This window comes from Cupressus sempervirens, chromosome 11 (genome assembly GCF_028749045.1).
Source record: "Cupressus sempervirens isolate cs-2001-9-10 chromosome 11, ASM2874904v1, whole genome shotgun sequence".
In the NCBI taxonomy this organism is placed as follows: domain Eukaryota; kingdom Viridiplantae; phylum Streptophyta; class Pinopsida; order Cupressales; family Cupressaceae; genus Cupressus; species Cupressus sempervirens.
The window spans coordinates 640,678,509-640,697,963 of NC_143128.1; positions in this window are offsets into that span (position 1 = coordinate 640,678,509).

The window sequence follows — 19,455 nt, forward strand, 5'->3', positions numbered from 1 at the left end:
ATATGAAATCCTAGGTGGTAACATCGATTAGTGATGTTTTTAAGTCCTTTAAAGCAAGCCATTCTTTAGAAAGGATCAAGGAGTGATAAGGTTATTGGAAATATATATGATAGGCTAAGCTACTAAGAGGGGAGGGGTGAATTAGTAACCAATAAAACTTAATCCTTTAATTACCAATTAATCCTTCATGTATATTCTGATCTAATTGCATGAATGAGAACCTAAAAATATTAAAACATTCATAACACTTTGACACACAATATGGTGACCCAAAAACCTTCCAAATAGAAAGTAAAATTCGGGTGGGGATGATACCCACAAGATTTAGTACTGCAGTATAAAGTTGGCCTGTTAAGGCTTACAATGATCACTTCTGATGATCTACCTTGTTAAGAGCAGTAAAGATTGCTAGGTCCACCTTGCAAAAGGATCTATAAACATACAATGAAGTATACACTCGGTAAAGAGATTTACAAAAGACTGTTAAGTCTACCTTGTGAAAGGATTTAACAAGTCCACCTGTTAGGATGAAATAGTGGTTGATCTATGATCTACAACTTGGTTTACTGAATGAGATTCCTTTGAGTGTAATGATCACCTTGCTATGATAGATAAATCTTTGTTGCTCCTTATATTGTTGTAGCATTTGTACTTCGCACTTCTACTCTTCTCTACTTGTTATATTACATTCATTCATTCAAGTTTTGGATGTGATACAATATATTACATATATACCAATCCAAATTGCAGCAACAAAGTTGACTAGAATACAAGTTTACACAAAATACACAAAGTTAGCCCAACTCCTAGAACTCAGATTCTAAAGACTAGCATGGTGATGTTCTGATACTCGGCATCCACTATCAATGCTTGACATCATTATTCTTTCAGTTGACATAGAAGGTCAGTCCATACTGATCACTTCCAAGTAGTCTGAACTCGGTCTGCACTAGTGAACCGGTGAATAATGTGAAACTCAACATATAAACTGAATCACTTGATTCACACTACATAACTTGGTCAATGCTATCACTACAAGCTCGGTATAAATTGAATCATTTGGTTAACACTATATGGCTCGATCAATATTGGATTCACATCACTATAACTGTGAACTTGGTAAGCACCCAACTCGGTTCGCACTGAGAAACTCGGTAAACACTAAGAAGCTTAGTTTATATTTATAATTACCAACTTGATGGAAACTGCTTGGCACAAACTAAATACTATTCCTTGAACTCAGCAGTAACTATAGGACTCGGTAAAGCCTGAAATGATAGGTTAATATTGTTAAATGTACAATAAGCTTGGTAGATACTATCTATCTAAATAAGTGTGTGTCACTAATAACAAACTTGACTGCAATGCTAACAAAGGTCTCGACAATATTTATGTTAGAACCCTCTAACCAAGGTACAGTAAAAATGTGCATGTAACCTTTAACAACATTGGCTCCTAGCAAAGCTCACATTATAAGAGGGAAATTATTTGGTTGTCAGTTCGAGGTGGTTTTTCCCTTTGTAGGGTGTCCACGTTAAATCATGGTATCAAATGTGTGATTTCTTTTGTGTTGTAAGTTGGTTTTCATGTTATTTACTTAATAAATCATCTCAGTAAAATATAGATAAAAGCTAAGTTATATCTTTGATACTCATTACAACTATAAAAAAATAAAATATTAGTTTGAAGTAAATTGATTACAAGTATGAATTGTGAAGTTGAATGAGATCATTGAGTTATTAGTATTGAATTTTATGAAGTTAGAATTGGTACTTAAGTATTTGAAAGTGTTGCAGGATAACTAGACATAACTGTTTCACTCGTGCGCTCCCCCCCCGTCGCACATACACACACTCTCAATTATCCAATAGTGACGCATCTTAAAACTTTTCAAGTTCTATATAGTGATTATGCTCATGATCACAAGATTCTAGCTAAGCTATGCACTTTTTTCGTGAAAAAACTTTGTAATGGTATTGCTCTTTGCCAACTTATTATGTTGATTCCTTTTATAATCTTTTTAATTACTTCATAAAACAAAATTAGAATAACATTGGTCCTAATGTGTCTTTGACTTATTTGATGCATTGTAAATAAGGACCTAAGGAAAAGGTGACTAATTTTATTGGTAGATTTAAACATTTGCATCCTCAAATTTCTTATCATGATCCTAATATTGATATTCAACATATGTTTATTGCTAGTTTACAAAAAGACATTAGCGATAAGATTCTCCTTAGTGAATTTACTTCCTTTTCACAACTTCGTATAGTGCAAGTCATCAATATCAATTACAGGTGAGTCAGATTAAGAGAACCACTCCAATGACTCATGTATCTATTGATAATAGTGATATTGCACCTAGTTACAAAAAATTACACAAACCTAACAAATATTTTAAGATCAACAAAGCCATGAATACAATATATGAACAAGTATCTCCTACATCCAAAAGTGTCACTACTTCTTCCTCTATTTATTGCACAAACTACAAGATCACTCCTCTTTCTGAGTCTTTACATTCAATTATAAGAATTTTACTTAGTGTTAATACTAGTACACTCCCTCCTATTAGACTACTTCTCCCTTATACCATATCAAATCCACACTTGTTGGGATTAACCACGAACATAAATAAAAACTACATAAAAATATAACCAAAATAAGAAAATAATAAATCGCAGAGAAGAGAACACAAGGCACCAAGATTTAACGTGGTTCACCCAATCCCTAGGCTTTGTCCACCAACAGTGAGTCTAATATCATTACTATCCGGTGATTATAACATGATTACAATTTGTAATCACTTATAGCTCAATACCACTATAAGAAGCAATTATCGCATCACCTTATGAAATCCCTAACCCTAAGCCCTTTTTATACAAGTTTTTTGCCACTTTAGGGTTATAATTAATTACAACATGTTGGCCCAAAATTTGTTTACCCCAAAGAATTATGAAAAATGTACAGTACATTCATGATCAGTCACCACATATCAACAATCTCCTACTTGGGGACTAATCATGCTCCACACTAAACAATAACCTCCCACTCAGAGACAAATCCTATAGCAATAGCAGTCCCATTGGATCAAACCACTCTAGACTCAAATATTCTTTGATCTAGTTTAGTCAAGAAGACCAACCAAAGTTGAAGAGATGTTTAGCTTCTCCCTTGTCACTACCTTTGTAAACATTTATGTTGGATTATCATCTGTATGTATCTTGTGTTAATCTCATATTGGTTTTGACATATGCGTGACAATACACTTAATTCATTTACTAGATAGAACTTAGTTCATGCTAAACAATTAATGTATGCCAAGAATAAGTTATTAGATAGTGTATGTCGAGTGAGATATACAATATGTGTTGAGTAAGTAATAAGTGCCAAGTCACTCAAGTGTCCAGTAGATAGTTGATGCTCAGTGATCAATGGATGTCGAGTCATTCAAAGGTCAAGTTACAACATTGAAGATACAATGGATGTCGAGCATTAGAGACTTCAAGTGTCGAGTAAAATATTTTTGGACATAGTTGTTTTTAATGGCAGAAACTTCTATGTAAACCATTTTTTAGCCGACTTAAGCATTGTTTTGTGATTCTAGATGATAAGAACGAATCTATATTGAGGACCCCTATGTAGTAGATGCAACCAGACAGTTAAAGGGATGGATTAAGTGGTAAAATAGATGAATCACAATTGTTGATTCATACCTAACCCTAAGTCACCTAGGTCTTCTTAAGAAAGGAAAACCCTAAAACATTGTAAGAGCAAATAGAGAAGTTTGTGTGCACAAATAGGGCATTCATGGTGGGTAAGAAGTTGTGAATTGAGATATGAATTGTATAATTAGTTAGAGGAGAATAGAGGAAAGAAGTGATACATCTTACTAGAGAGGATCAAAGATACATGCAAAGAGGTAATCTATTATCTAGTAGCAGAGTGCTAACCACAGGATCATTGCTGAGACATTCTAATAGGTGAAAGAGTTAAAATTCTTAATAGAGTAGTCCTAACAGGCTATTGTAAATCATTTAACATGGTGCTTACTTCATTGTATGTTTAAGTCCTTTAATTAGGCACACTTCTAATAGGGTGTTGAAATTCTTTAACAAGGTAAGATCTAACAATCTTGTAAGCCTTTAACAGGGTAGAACTTTCATAGGGTAGTGAAGATTTTTCGGTGTCATCCCCACTCTAGTTTTACCTTCTCATTGGAGGGTTTCTAAGTAATCAAATATCTTGTGTCATGGGTTAGTGCAAGAAGTTGGGTCTCACTTTTGGCCAAAAAGTGGAAGTGTTTTTCCTGTTTTTGAAATTTTTTGTCAATTGATGTCAAAATTTGAGGTATTTAGAGATTGAATATTAAAAAACTCCAAAAATAAAATTTTTAGTGTTTGGAGTCTAGTTTTTGAATATGTAATTTATTTGTGCACCCATATGATAGATTATTTTTTTGGTATGTATCTTTTTAAACCACTTTTTTAAAATGCCTGTTTCAGGACCATACCATGCTCGTGTACGGACACCATAATTTGACACAAATAAATAATTTTTTGCAAATCCTTTTAAAGGGAGTTACGTAATACACCTAAGATTGATGATAATATTTTTTCTTAATTTTTTATTAAATAATTTTTTTATTATTAATTATTAATTGGCTATAAAGGTAAATTTTAAAACCTCTCGTGTACGGACCACATAATTTGATCAAAATCTCACGTTTTTCAAATTTCTTTTTTTAACATCAAAAGAATTGTATCTAGATTAATGACATATAAATTAATTTAAGAAAAATTATAAAATAAAAAAGTTATTAAAGTTTTAGTGAATGTCACTTTTTAATGTTTAGGAGATAGTTTTGATTAATAAATAATAGAAAAATAGAAAATTAGCTAATAACACTATAAAATTTACATTTTTGAAATCAGAACAGCAAGAACTATAATGGGTTTTTGTCTCGTCAAAAAATTCAATAGGAATGACTATAAAAAAATTATGACAATATCAGAAATTGTCGATTAAATGCCTTAGAAAAAAAAAGGAGTACAAAGGCATGGCTTAGTGGGACCAAGCCTATGCCATGCCTTTCCCAAAGGAAAAACCCCATGCAAAAGTCAGGAGCCATGCCAAATTCCCGCTCATGTCTAACAAATCGGGCACTCGATTTGTAATTCAAAAATTGGGTGCATGATTTCTTTAAACCGTTATACCAACTTTTTTAAAATCAAGCACCCGATTTTTTAAAAATCGGGTACCCAATTTGTAAACGGGTACCCGAGTTTTAAAAAATTGGGTGCCCAATTTTTAAGAAATCGGGTACCCGTTTCTGATGTACCCGTTGGGTCCCAAAAGCTGCCCCACTGACCCAATTTCAATGATTGAAATGATTGAACAACAGTTTCGACCTGCAACACCAAATTTCGTCATGCTTATTCTATTTTCTTATCCTCTTATACAATTTGCAGGCTACTAATTCAAATTCAAAACTGGTGCAAACATAGGATCAAAACAACGGAGAAAGAAGAAAGCAAGAGTTCTAACAGATGAGGAGATTGCAGCAAATAAAGAGAATGAAGCACAACGTGAACGAGAGAGAAGATAGAGAATTAGATAATTGAACAATGTTTCAAAGGAGAAAGACATTGAAGATACCATGATGGATGAAGAAGTCAAAGAAGAGAACCCAATACAAGAAAATTCAGGTGCACATTCTAATTATGCGTTCAATACAGGTGTGTTTCCAAACTCTCAAATTTTCTCTCGTGATGAAATTGGTGATTTCTTAGAAGCAGGTTACGATTTAAATGATTTAGATTTTCTTCATGAGAAGCAATTATCAAACGATCATGCACAAAACACTCCAATTGAAATGCCTACCCTAAAAGAAATGCCAAGAAAATTTGAAAATGATATTCAAATCCCAAATAACAGTGAAAATAGTAAAGTGTCTGAAAAATAAAAATTGTATGAATGTAGACATAGAAACACCAACTACTGAACAAACATGTCAGGATGATAGTAAAGTGTCTAAACATAATTTTCATATTCCTAATGATGTGTTAGATAATCTTGAGGGATTGGTTTCATGGAGACAAATTAGGACACATGCTAATAGATTGTATAGGCATTTTTTTTATAATAAGAAATTTGGGTTTCAATGTCAGCTAATGTTGCAACTAATTAAAATGTCTAAAATGCGAAAAGTAATGAGAAGGTTGGGAATGTATGCAAAACACAAGAATAAAAATGAGTCTTTAAAACAAGTTGATCCACTGTTGCTAGTGCCTTTGATGTTATCGAAAAGAGAAGTCGGTCTAAAGATAAGAATGCAGCACGACGAGCAATAACAACAGCTTTAGTTAACAAATCAACATCTGACAAAAGATTGATTACCAACATAAGTGGATATCTTACTGTGAATCGTAAGACTTTAAAAAGAGCTGTAAAGAGAAGGGTTAACTTTGAATGTGATCCAGCAAATATTTTATGGACTTCTAGTGGTAGACTCCCGAGATGTGATATGAAACTTACCAGTGAAATCAAAAGTTTGATTAAAATTTTTTGGCATGATAATACAACTGTATCACCTATTTCAAGAGATGTTCTTAAATTGAGAATTGGGTCAAAAATACGTGATCCACATCCTAAACACCTTTTGGACATGACTCAAACTAAATTGTTTAAAAAATTTGTAGATGGTAAGGTATTAAATATTACCATTAGTCAAAGATTTTTTGAAAAGTGTAAACCATGGTATGTAAGGATTAACAAGGAAAGAATCACATGTTGTTGTAAAACTCATATTCAATTTCGTTACCATTATGATGTATTTCAATCTATACATGGTACCATGCATAGTAAAGAAATGTTGCAAGAATGTGGTATAAAAATACCACCTCAAACTATAAAATATTTCATATCAGGTTTGTTTTGTAAGCCACCTAATGATCAATACTTTCTTTTCAATGCATGTCTTTCTAGTGCATGTGATATGTGCGGCAATATTTCTTTGTTAGATGAATGTTTGCATGAAAATGCTTTGACTATTTTTGGACAATAATTAGTTGAGGTAAAAAGATTCAAAACTATTGAATATCTATTGAATGATGGGAAGTTTGGAAGAAGGTGTGATCTAGTTACAGATAAAGTTCATTGTCATGCATTTATGGATGAGTTTAAGAGTGTGATCATACCAAAATATGTTAAACACTCTCAATATTCTAGATGGCTTGATGGACAATTTCGCATATGTAAGAATACATTTCCAATTGGTACTATACTTTCAATTGTTGACTTTGCAGAGAACTACACGCTTGCACCACAAGAAGAGGTACAACCACAATATTACAATTTAGTGCAAGTAACAATTTATGTTCATATAGTTTATAGGCATGCACCTGATAGTATAGAGGAGGATCGAAAAATATTGAGAGAGTACCATTTTTATTTAACTGATAATAAACTCCATTCATCTGAGTTTGTCCAATATTATTTCAAGGTCTTTTATGATAATTTAAAAGAGAGACAAATTCAAATGACACAACATTGGATATGGTTAGATAATTGTATAGGACAATTCAAGAATGCTAGAATGTTCTATTGGTTGAGTAGGACACATAAGCAAACTAGCATCCAACATGTGTGGAGTTTTTTTGAGGCTGGACATGGTAAAGGAGAACATGATGGTGTTGGTGCATATGTGAAGAGAGCCCTTAGTAAAGAGAAATTAAAATTTGAGGAAAGAGATAAATTCAAAAATGCACATGAGATTGTTGAATGGTGTAACAAATATTTATACACGGGATCAAGTCAAAACTCTACAATCAAACGTTTCTTCTACCTAGTTGAAGAAAATAATATCCCTTCAAGATATTATTGTGATACAATTAATGGTTCAGCTAAATGGCATTCATTTAGGAGTTCAGATTCTAACACTTATACTATATGGATTAGGGAGCTTGCTTGTTTTTGTCAATTTTGTCTTGCAGGTGAATGCAAAGAATGTGAGAATACAGAATGGGTTGAAGATTGGCAACAAAGATCATTAGCACCTACTGACATGCATTTTGAAGATGATATAGTAAATGAAGGCCAGAATGTTACTTTTGCATCAGAAGACTATGATCGTATTTCAGACCTCATAGAACCTGGTATGCAAAATTTAATTAGATTTTTTTGTGATCTCATGCTTCAATTTATATAATTTTCATATGTACATGAGTGATTAAAGTGTTTCTATACGTTATCTTATCTTGTAGGACATGTTTATGCTGTTATTGCACCTAGTGATAATGATTAACAAACTGAGTATTGGCTAGCTAGATGTGTGGAACCTAAGAAAAAAATGACATGTCATCAAGTAGATGATGATGGTTTTGAGTATCCAATCAGGTCTGTTGTTGTAGCTGGCACCTGGCTACGTAGATACCTAACAAGAAGAAATGGTTTGCCAGCATTTGAAGACTACCAAACCGAAAAGAAGATTTTACACTATTCTCATTTGGTTGTGGCAACAAATATCAAATTAGAAAGGTACAAAGGGAGACCCGCTAATAAGGTATTATGGACAATTTCAATGGACGAGCACGAGACAATCATAGATGCATTGCAAAAGAGAGAGGATGTAGATGGTATAGTGGGATGACTACATTTTAAATCAAACACATGTAAGTTTTTTCATTATTGTATTATTTTTATATATATGTACTTATATAATTTAATTACATGTATGTTTGTGTTGTCAATACCAATTTAGAGAACTCATGTACCTCTTATTCAGGTCTCAATTATAATTTATGCAAATTTAAGTGTTAAAGTGGATCGAACATCAACATCTTGTGCAATTTCACATAGTAAGTACATACAAATTACACATATATTTACATAGTTTAGATACCTTGAATATTAATTTATGTGTTTATTAACATGTGTGTTTTTGTTTTACATTTTTATTTTACAGGACCTCATTTGAAGAGATGCGTTCAACCAATTTTATGTTTCAAATGAGTTTAGTGAACTATAAATATATCATTTACATTGTCTTACATATATTGTGAAATATGTTGTACAAACTAATTCAAAAATGAGAGTTTACTTCTATTTGAAAGTTAAAGGTATGTGCACTTGATAAATTATTATAAATTAATTGGCAATTTAAGCAATGACCTCCTATTTTGTTCTATTACTTTTACATTCAAGCATGTTTAAATTAATGTTTGTTTGAAGTTTCAAATTAAGTTATTGATTGTAATATTAAAAACAAGTGACTTGCACATTATAATTTAAAGATCATTACTCATTGTATTCATTGTATTGATTATATCTTTCATTACCAAATAACACATTAAGATCACTTACATGATGTACATTGTTAGGTACATTATCCATACATGTGTGTCTTAAGGGGACATGGGAGTCCTAATAAGTCAATATTTATGTTATACATTATGATAGGTATTCATATGTTTACTACCAAATAATAGGTCTTATTAGGTGATAATGAGTCTTACATTACCAAACAACACATTAAGATCACTTATGATACATTGTTAGGTACATTATCAATACATTTTTTAATCGAGTAAGTCAATTTTATTTGTATGAATTATCTCAATGCATAAATTTGATGTGATATTTATCCAATAATGCTCTATAGATAGTTAAAATTATTGTTCATCTTTCATATATACTTACAAAATGTGTCATATGTTCATGAATAAAATATGTCTAAATAAAGAAAATGGTTTGAATATACTTAAAACATGGTGAAACATAGTAATATATGTACTACATACACAAGCATGATAAGAAATCATAAAAAAATAGTACATGGTCTAACATACATCATAACATGATCTATGAAGTGAAAAAATACATGGTCTAACATACAGTTTTAACTATCCTAACACAAAGTGTACATACATCATAAATAATATATATATACATCATAAAAACACAATCTATAGGTGCCAAAAAGACCTAATCTATCTAATCAAATGTCCTCTTTGCTCCGTGTGAAGAGGACTCAGATGGATCATCATGTGTAATATGAGTCATCTCATCATGTCGGACACCCTGTGAGGTAGATGTATCACCCTGTGTAACAGGAGGCATGTCTCATCATGTACTTGCTTAATTGAAATGGGTCTCAAAATCTAGCTTGCAAATAAATTAAATATTCACTACATAATAAAATAAATTATACCACATGAGATGGGTGTCCCTCAGTAACGGGAGGAGGCGCACTGTCAAAACTACCAAATGCAGCATTGGTGAGGTCCTGTAATTTACAATACATACATTTTTTTAATTTGATTTTAGAGCATAATGAACTATACATTATGTACATAAATCAAAATACTGACCTCAAATGATGATGTAGGTACCTCCATCTGGCTAAGTCCTGTGCTCTTAGCAACACTCATGATGACGTACTCCTAAAATTATGGATACATAAACGTTTAGTCAAAATTAAATATACATGAATATAATTACAAAGTACATAATTTGTACACTACATTTTTTATACACTATAAATTAAACATGTATATATAATGTATATATCATACCTAAGTGGTAGCCAATGTCACAGATGTGTCTACAGGTATGCTAGTGCGATAATCATAAGATGGAGTCGAAAATAGACTATACCGAGGCCTGTATGGATGAGTATGATATCCATACTCCTGTTCGTAAAATCAAAACACATAAAATATATATACATGTGAGTCAAAATTGTTCAAATTACAAGTTAATAATAATGTACATACATAAAAATAATACAAATTATTTGTCTTCAGTCAAAAGTTCATACCACATGTTTTTGAGGTTGTGCCTCAGTGGTAACTGGAGTAGGACTTGTACTAACATTAGTATGTGTAGATGCAAAAAATCCCTACAAAATCAAATAAAAAGAACATATGAGCACATGTTATTAAATTTGAATTTGAATGTACATTTTTACAGTGTAATTCAAAGTGCATACCGTATAAGGGATGCCAACATCTGTAGGTCTCGAAAAAAGACTATACTGCCTCCTAGGAGGAACAATGTCATCCATCCTCTGTTATTTGAAAAGTACAAATTAATATAGTTAATAAAATTACACATATATGTAGAAAGTAAATAATTATGTGCACTTTATATTTATATTGAAATTAAAATTTTACCTGCTGCTCTTGACTCTCTCTAGGCCCTCCCTGCTGCATGAGGTCAACAAATGATGACACGTCTATCTCGTCACTACCATCACCACGGGTAGCATATACATCATCATCAAAATCTACACCCTCAACATAATGGCCATCGTGTGCTGCACCAAGATCGCTCTGGGGGCCTGTGCATATGCCTCCACAGCTAGTACAAACATGTCCAAGTGGAGGAGCATGTACCGCCTACGTCCACTGCTGTACTAAATTTCCCAAAAGGGCACTCAAATGGGTAAAAGTAGATGAAATTTCATGATGATGGTGAGGAGTAGGCACAACAGGCGCAAGAAGAGGTACAAGGGGCTCAGCTCACTTGCGATTTCTCATTCTGTCACACAGCTTTCCCCCAGGCCTATCCTGAGGCATCCCTCTACCAACCCCCTGAAATGCTTTCATATCAAAATAGTTGGGTTTCAAACCCAACTCAAACTCAACCCATAAATTCTTAAGGAAGTACATGGGCACCTCATGATTAGCGTGTAGTGGATGGTCAAATAGCATCCACCACCACTCCCAAAAATGTGCTGCTATGCACGGATATGTACACCACCTAATGGAAATGTGAGGCTTCTTCTCACTAATTGGTTCACCCGTCTTAGGGTTTACAAAATAATGTTGAAAATTTCCTTTACCTATATGTAGGTTATAAACCTCTCTATATGATAAGCCATCAGGGTAGAAGGCACGCATGTTTTCCCTCCATGATCTAAATGAATCGATGTCTAAATCAAAATGATGAATGGAGTCAACCACACCTTGCATGCTATCTGCAAAATGTAGTAGGTGAGGGGGGGGTGCCTCTCACGTCGGATATCCTCTATATCACTCATGAGGTCGTTGAGGTTACGCCTCATGGTCTCGTAGAGCTCATCCGCGGTGGGTGGTGGAGGTGTGGGTGGGGCTGGAGGTGGAGGTGGAGGTGGAGGTGGCAGAGGTGGGGGTATGGGAGGGGGAGGGGGTGGTGGTGGGTCCATCAAATATAATTTGCATATATATTTAAACAACATTAAACATAAAACACATCAAAAATACATCACAACATAATACATGTATGACAAAATTACTATTTAATAAAATTTAAATCTAAAATTTATCAACTAGATCTATATAAATGCGCATGTATCTTTATTAAAATTATATCAATTAAATTATAAATAAAGTTAAACATTTAAGTCAAATTAAACATTATATACTAAATTTTTAAGTATGAACTCATTATGGATTATACATGTTCATGTCTCAAGATGAAACAAAGTTAAGATTATGACAAGCTTATGGTTTACAATTTTGTTATGTTAACAGTTTTCATGATGGCTAAGCTTAAGATTATTATAATGATTGCGATCCTTTAATGTTAGGGAACTTACCTAGGATTATGGTTTTAGTTAGAATTATATTTAGCTATATCGGATATTTATTATGGTCCTAAGATGAGAGTTAAGGTTACAATTATCTAATGAAAGCTTAGAGATAGAATTATGAATTGATTAAAAAATATTTATGATTGTAGTTTGAATCCTAACTATTATCCGCTTTTTAACATAAGTAGTTTTCTATCAACAATGACACATCCAACATGAAAAAAAAAATACCAAGGACAAAGGCAAAGAAAATTATGCTATATATATAGAAAGGATAGAACAAACTTCACAATTCCTCAAAGAATCTAAAATCTATCACATGACATTATTGTTGTAAAGTAGATCATATGAAATTCTACAAAAAATAGTTGGCTGATCAAAAATTGTTCTTGGAAAGGTGTCAAAAATGCTCAAGTACAAATCTCAACACTTAAAATAGGCATCCCCATTAACTAAGTCACCTAGGGATGAGGGGAATTTTGGGGCTTTTGGGAATGAGGGGACAATTCTACTATATAGAAAGGATACGAAAAACTTCATGATTCTTCAAAGAATCAAAATCTAAAACTTAACTCATGCATTATTGTTGTAAACCTGGTCATATGAAGTTCTACAAAAAGTAGTTGGCTAATAAAAAATATTCTCTAGAAAGGTGTCGAAAACACTCATGTCATAGAGCACATGCTAACAATTTCTCCATTGTTGATCAGATGATAGAATTATCAGAAAAAGTTTAGATTACATTGCACACACAAAAGATATTACAAGAAAACTAGGACAAGACAATGGCACTAATTCTAAAGGTATGTTCTGACTTCTTGTCACATTTTGGAATAACCATGTAAAATTCACCTTTGGCATTTACATTAGAAAGGGGGAAAAGATGTAAAGGTGAAAATATAAGAAGTTGCATATAATGTGTAAAGTATATTGAGTATATATGTATGGGGAAGCACCATCATATTATTTACATATACAGGTATTGAGATAAACATCTCTTACAAAAGCAATTTCAAAAGATCTCAAAAATAGAGTATGGCACCAAGTTGAAAACCTTCTTGCAAACTATAAGTGTAGATCATGTCAGGTAATGAACAAATTTACATGTGAACCCTATCCCTAACCATGTATAATAATCCTAATTCTAATCATAATCCATAATTCATTACCTTATGAAGCTTTGGCTATCCATTTTATTGCCAAAGTAATCCCTTGGCTATCCACAAAATGGTCCTAATAGATTTATATGAAAGACCAAATTGATTTAAATAAAATGAGCAGGAAGAAGACAAACTTACACCCAAAATTCAAGGAGAGAATCTTTTAACATACTTGAACTCTACCAACCAAACTGAGATAATTAGAGTTCCAGTTGTTGAGTTTTCCAAATATTTTCTTGTTGATATAAAGAAACATTTCATTTATATGTTAGGGTTTACTACAGATGGAATCCCTAGGTACCTAACTACTTAATTATGAAATCTCCATCCAATACCATATTTACTACACAAGGTAGGGGACTCAATATTTAGCCCCAATAAGATAGATGTAGAGACATAAATCTTACTACTAGATACAAAGAAAAGAGGTCCAATTTGATCATTAAATGACTCCTGTTGCACTCTTCTAGTTTAAAAAGAATACAAATATATTATCAAAAAACTATGTACATTAGATACTTATTAATTATTTGGAGAGTAGATCCTCTAACTTTTAGAGACAACTGGTTATCTCTAAGGAGATAATGTAATGAGTCAATGTTCAACAATAAAAAATAAAGAGGATGCAAGAGGACACCCTTTCATAATTGATCTAGAGAGTCCTAAAAATTATGATCTAGCCCCATTAATTTCTTTACTAAAACCTTGACACAAATCATAAGAGAGGACACCATTTGACATTTAATATTGGATGAAGGGCTTGCAACATCATCATAGTGAAACTCCATTCCACCCTTTTGTAGACATTTTCATAATCAATTACTTGAGCATGCCTACACTCTATCCTAGAAATGTTTCTCAATCCAAAGTCTTCCAATAGGTTATCAAGTTCTCCAATATGCATAAATATCCTTAACAAAACCCTTTTGTGTAAGGTTAATGATCTTGGGTAGGATATCTTCTAGTCTAGAGGCTAAGACCTTGGCAATAATTATTTTGTATGATACGCATTTAGGAGTGTCCTGTCTCTAATTTTTAATGAGATTCTTATCTCCCCTTGGGGATCAATTGATTACTTGACCTAGGGATTTTATGAGCCCTCTGTTGATCACTTGATCAATTTTATGAGCCCTCCATTGATTACTTGACGTAGGGATTTCTCATTACTAATTTTTTGGATGGAGGAGTTGATTTATGATAGAAATGGGTTTATCACTTGGAATAATGCATCTTCATTCTAGGAATGATAGTTCTCATTTTATCCCTATCTTCTAAATCATTTTGAACTATCATCATCTTCTATCCAAAAAAATTGATAGTAAAATTAGGAAAAAGATCTTACTATATATATCACTAGGGGGTGGGTATTTCTTTTTATAGAATAAGGCAATATTTTGTTATGTGGCCTTCCATTCTACAAAGGTAATAAACATTTAGGCTACCCATCTAAGGGTCTAGTCCGGGCTCGTACTCGCACTGATGTGGACACCTCCACCTCTTGATGGTCAGGGAGGGTTACTTAATTAGATGCTTGATTTGTTCAAGTCTCTTCTATTTTTTTTTATGATGTATCATTTTGAGACCTTGATATCAATGTTTAATTAGTTTTAGGATTAGGGTTCAATTTGGTTTGTACTATTTGATTAGGTTTACATGCTTAGGTTTCAATTAGGACAAGAGTTAATAAATTGAATTAAGTTTTAAAGTGCTAAATTTGGTTTTAGATATAGAATTATAGTTAGAGCTTTTAGATTAAAAACCAAAATTAATTCAAAAAAGTTAGGTTTGAATTTTGTTTTAAAGTGTTCAATATATTATTGAGTTCTAGTTTAGGGTGATTTGGTTTAGTCTTAAGGTCAATGTTTAACTTGGTTCAATTTGGTTAATGGTTGGGGAAAGGATTTTTAAGGTTAAATTCAAGGTTTCTACTCTTAAGTTGGGATATATAATTAGGCTTATGATCATGGTTTAACTCAATTTGGTTTATAAGTATAATATTGATTAGTTAAGGGCCAAGGTTACCTTTCAATCTTAGGGTTTGACATTTATAAAATTAGTACTCAAGGTAAGATAGGAAAGTTATTTAATTATTTATATATTACCTGGTGTAGGTTTTAGCAAATTAAGATTACTTAGGTTAAGATTATAGTAAGGGTTATGATTAGAGTTAAATTCAATACAAATTGACATTATAGAACTAATCCTAAATGACACCCAGCCAAGGGATCCAAAGAACTAATCAAAAGTTTTACCAAGCAAGCAATAACATACACACAATAATTTACATTTATAAAAAACATAAGAGATTGCATTCCTTAATGAGCTCATTTACATTTCATTTTTAAATAATTATAAACTACTAAAAGTAAAATAAATAACGTGTCCACATGAAAGTTCATATTAACTACTTCTGTTCAATCCATTTAAATAATTTATATACATTTGTTCCAAATGCCACTTGGAAAATTAATTCAGAATGCACAATCATCCACTGTACATGTCACAGGGTATGAAAGGCTAAAAGAATATACATTTATAAAATAGTTTACATCATCCATTTTCGATCCATGAAACAAAGTACAATACAATTTAAGTAAAATCATTTTAAATACTATAAGTTTTTTGTTTGGATCCCTTGGCCGGTTGTTATGTGGTTAAGTATTTTATAATATGTTTAGGGTTTTATTTATATGGTTAGGTCGAGATTATAGTTTAAACAATAAATTTAGGTCGAGGTTATATGGTTTTAGGTCGAGGTTATATTTATTTGTAAAATTACATGTTTAAACAATAAATTTACATCTAATCTAATCATTCAACATTGTAATAAATACATAAATTAAATACATTTCAAAACATCTAAAATAATAATTTTTTAAATAAACATTTATGAAACTATATTTTAATTAACAAATACAAAAATTTAAACATTTAAGTTCATTTACAATGTAAATTTACAATTTTACGTACATATGAAAAGTGAAAAAACAATAAATTAACGTACATATTAAATTAAAAATTGAAAAAAATAAAGTAAAATAGTATAAAACATATTAAAATACCTGTGTATCAAAAACTAGCAGCAAGGGGGTAGTCGGTAGGGCTGAGAAACGGGCTCCCGTATGCGTCTCTAATCGGGATCCCATTTTTGAGGTCATGAAAATGACCTCTAAAATGCCAAAAAAGCGCTATATAAAAGTTTTACAAATCGGGTACCCGATTTTTAAGCAATCAGGTACCCAATTTTTAAGAAATCAAGTACCCGATTATTAAAAAGGTGGGTGCCCGATAGTTAAGCAGCTCGAGCACCCGATCCTTTTTAAATATCAGGTACCCAATTTTTAAAATTTGGGTCAGGTGCCCGAAGCATAATTTTAGAAATGGGTACCTGATTTTTTAAAAATCGGGTACCCATTTCTGAGAAGCACAATTTCGTGGATCTGACTTCGGCAGAATTGCGACCCAACTTCTTGCGGTCACCCTCATATATGTGTTGAATGATATTTTTTTTCATGCTATGGATGAATATGTTTAGCTAGCTATTTTAGTTTACATGCAAATTGTGAGATGGATGTGTGGTGAATGCTTTAAGGGTTAAAGGTTTGAACGATTGATTCACCCCCCTTCCCCCTCCCTCTCAAAGTTTACTTTCCCTATTATATTTCCAACAATTGGTATCAGAGCCTTGTTCTCTAGAAAGGAAAGCTTTGCATCTTTGAGGAAAGATCTTGAAGATGGAAGTCAACAAGTTGGAAAAGGTTATTGATAACTAGAAGATTGCAATCCAACTTGCCTTGCATCAACTGAATGAAGATAGAGATGATTTGAAGTGCTCATTAAAGAGAATGAAAGAGATAGCTATTAAAGAGAACACCACACATTACCAAGAGATTGACACTACTAAATTGTTTACAGATGGAAACTCAAGTGAATTTGATGTAACAATTGTAGATATGATGGAAAAGAATGGTGCCCTAACTAAAGAGGTTAGAAATCAAGATAGAACAAGAAGTCCAATCAATATTTCTATGTGAGATAACCAAGCAAAAAAAGAAAGATGAGGAAGAAAAAGTCATGATTAAGGATGACAAAAGGTTACTAACCAATAGACTAGAAGGGTAGATGTTTGAGGTAAATAAGATTTATTACATGCAACTGGAAATAATGAATCAAATGATGATTACCAATCATGAATACAATAGAAAGGATATTGAGATCACAACCCTGAAATTATAAAATGAACAACTAAGAAATAATATGAATAGAGAAAAAGAATTTGTTGAAAGTTTCAAAAAACCTAGTGAAGTCATCAAGTATTTTGAGAAATTGATGAGATCTCCTAGATCTAATGATGATACAACTAGATTGGGATACACCAATACTGAAGAAGCAGAATCGTCTGAAAGTGGTGAACAAAGAAACTACAAAGGTAAGAACTACAAACCTACCTATCATAATTGTGAAAGGATATGTCATATAGCAAATGTTTGTAGGAGAAACAATGAAAATCAGAACCCTAAGAAGAAATTCATGGGTAATTATCATAAGCGCAATGTCATGTCCCCTTTTCAAATAATTAAAAAATAATAATATTTTCTAAGGCAGGCAGGCCCAAAAAGGTGAAGTTTCAGAAAAAGGGGATAATCTTTGGAAGCGAATGGACTAATAAATAAAAATTATTATTAAAATATGTTTTATTAACCCCTCTTGGACGTGAGTTAGGGTTATGCCCTCTTTTAATGGGTTTGGAGGCATTCTGGGCTCATTCTAGAACTTGATTTTTGCTCATTCTTTGTTATTCTTCAGAGGCTGCCAAACCTGTGGAGAAGGAGACCCAAGAACGGGAGTTTGCAGGTTTCTAGGGAGACCCAAGAACAGGAGTTTTCAGGTTTCTAGGAAGGCTAATGATGGGATTTTTAAGCCATTCCATGTGCATGCTCATACAGAGTTTGCCTTTGTGCTGAACAGTGCAGATTTGTGGGTTTTCGGGTGTGTTTTTTGTATGAGTTTGGTGTTTTCAGTTGAGTATTTCATATCAGTTTGGGTTGCTGCTATATTTCAGAATTTAAGATGTTAAAATAGAGCTGAATATATTTATTGGGACGTGATTAAACTTTTGAGATAGATTATTAGTGTTTTTGTGGTGTTTTCGGGCATTTTTGTGTTAATTTCAGGAGCCCGATGAGCATAGTTTTTGTCCTACATTTGTGAACTGTTGTGTAAAGGCTATACAGATCTAGAAATGTCATTTTCTAGGCTTTTATGCTGCTGAAATTTCTGTAAAAATGTCCATTTTCAGATTTATTAATAATTTGTGAAGTTGTGAAGCTTTTGGCACTATTTCGGTCATACCCGATTTGGGTTTTATTGAGAAATTGGTGGATCTTTGTAATATTGGTTGTTTGATTTTAAAGATCTAATTTGAGGCTTGAAATAACATGTAAAAATTAGAAAAGGGACATTTCAATGGTATCAAAGCATGATCTTGCCAGCCTAAGGGTTTGTAGAAGCTTGCATGTCAGTTTTGACAACTACCCAGATCTTGCATGTCAGTTTTGACAACTACCCAGATCTTGCATGTCAATTTTGACAACTACCCAGATCTTGCATGTCAGTTTTGAAAATTACCCAGATCTTGCATGTCATAATTTATGGTTGCATGTTGCTACTAATCAATTGCATGTCAAAATTTATGGTCACATGCAACTAAGTGAAAGAGAA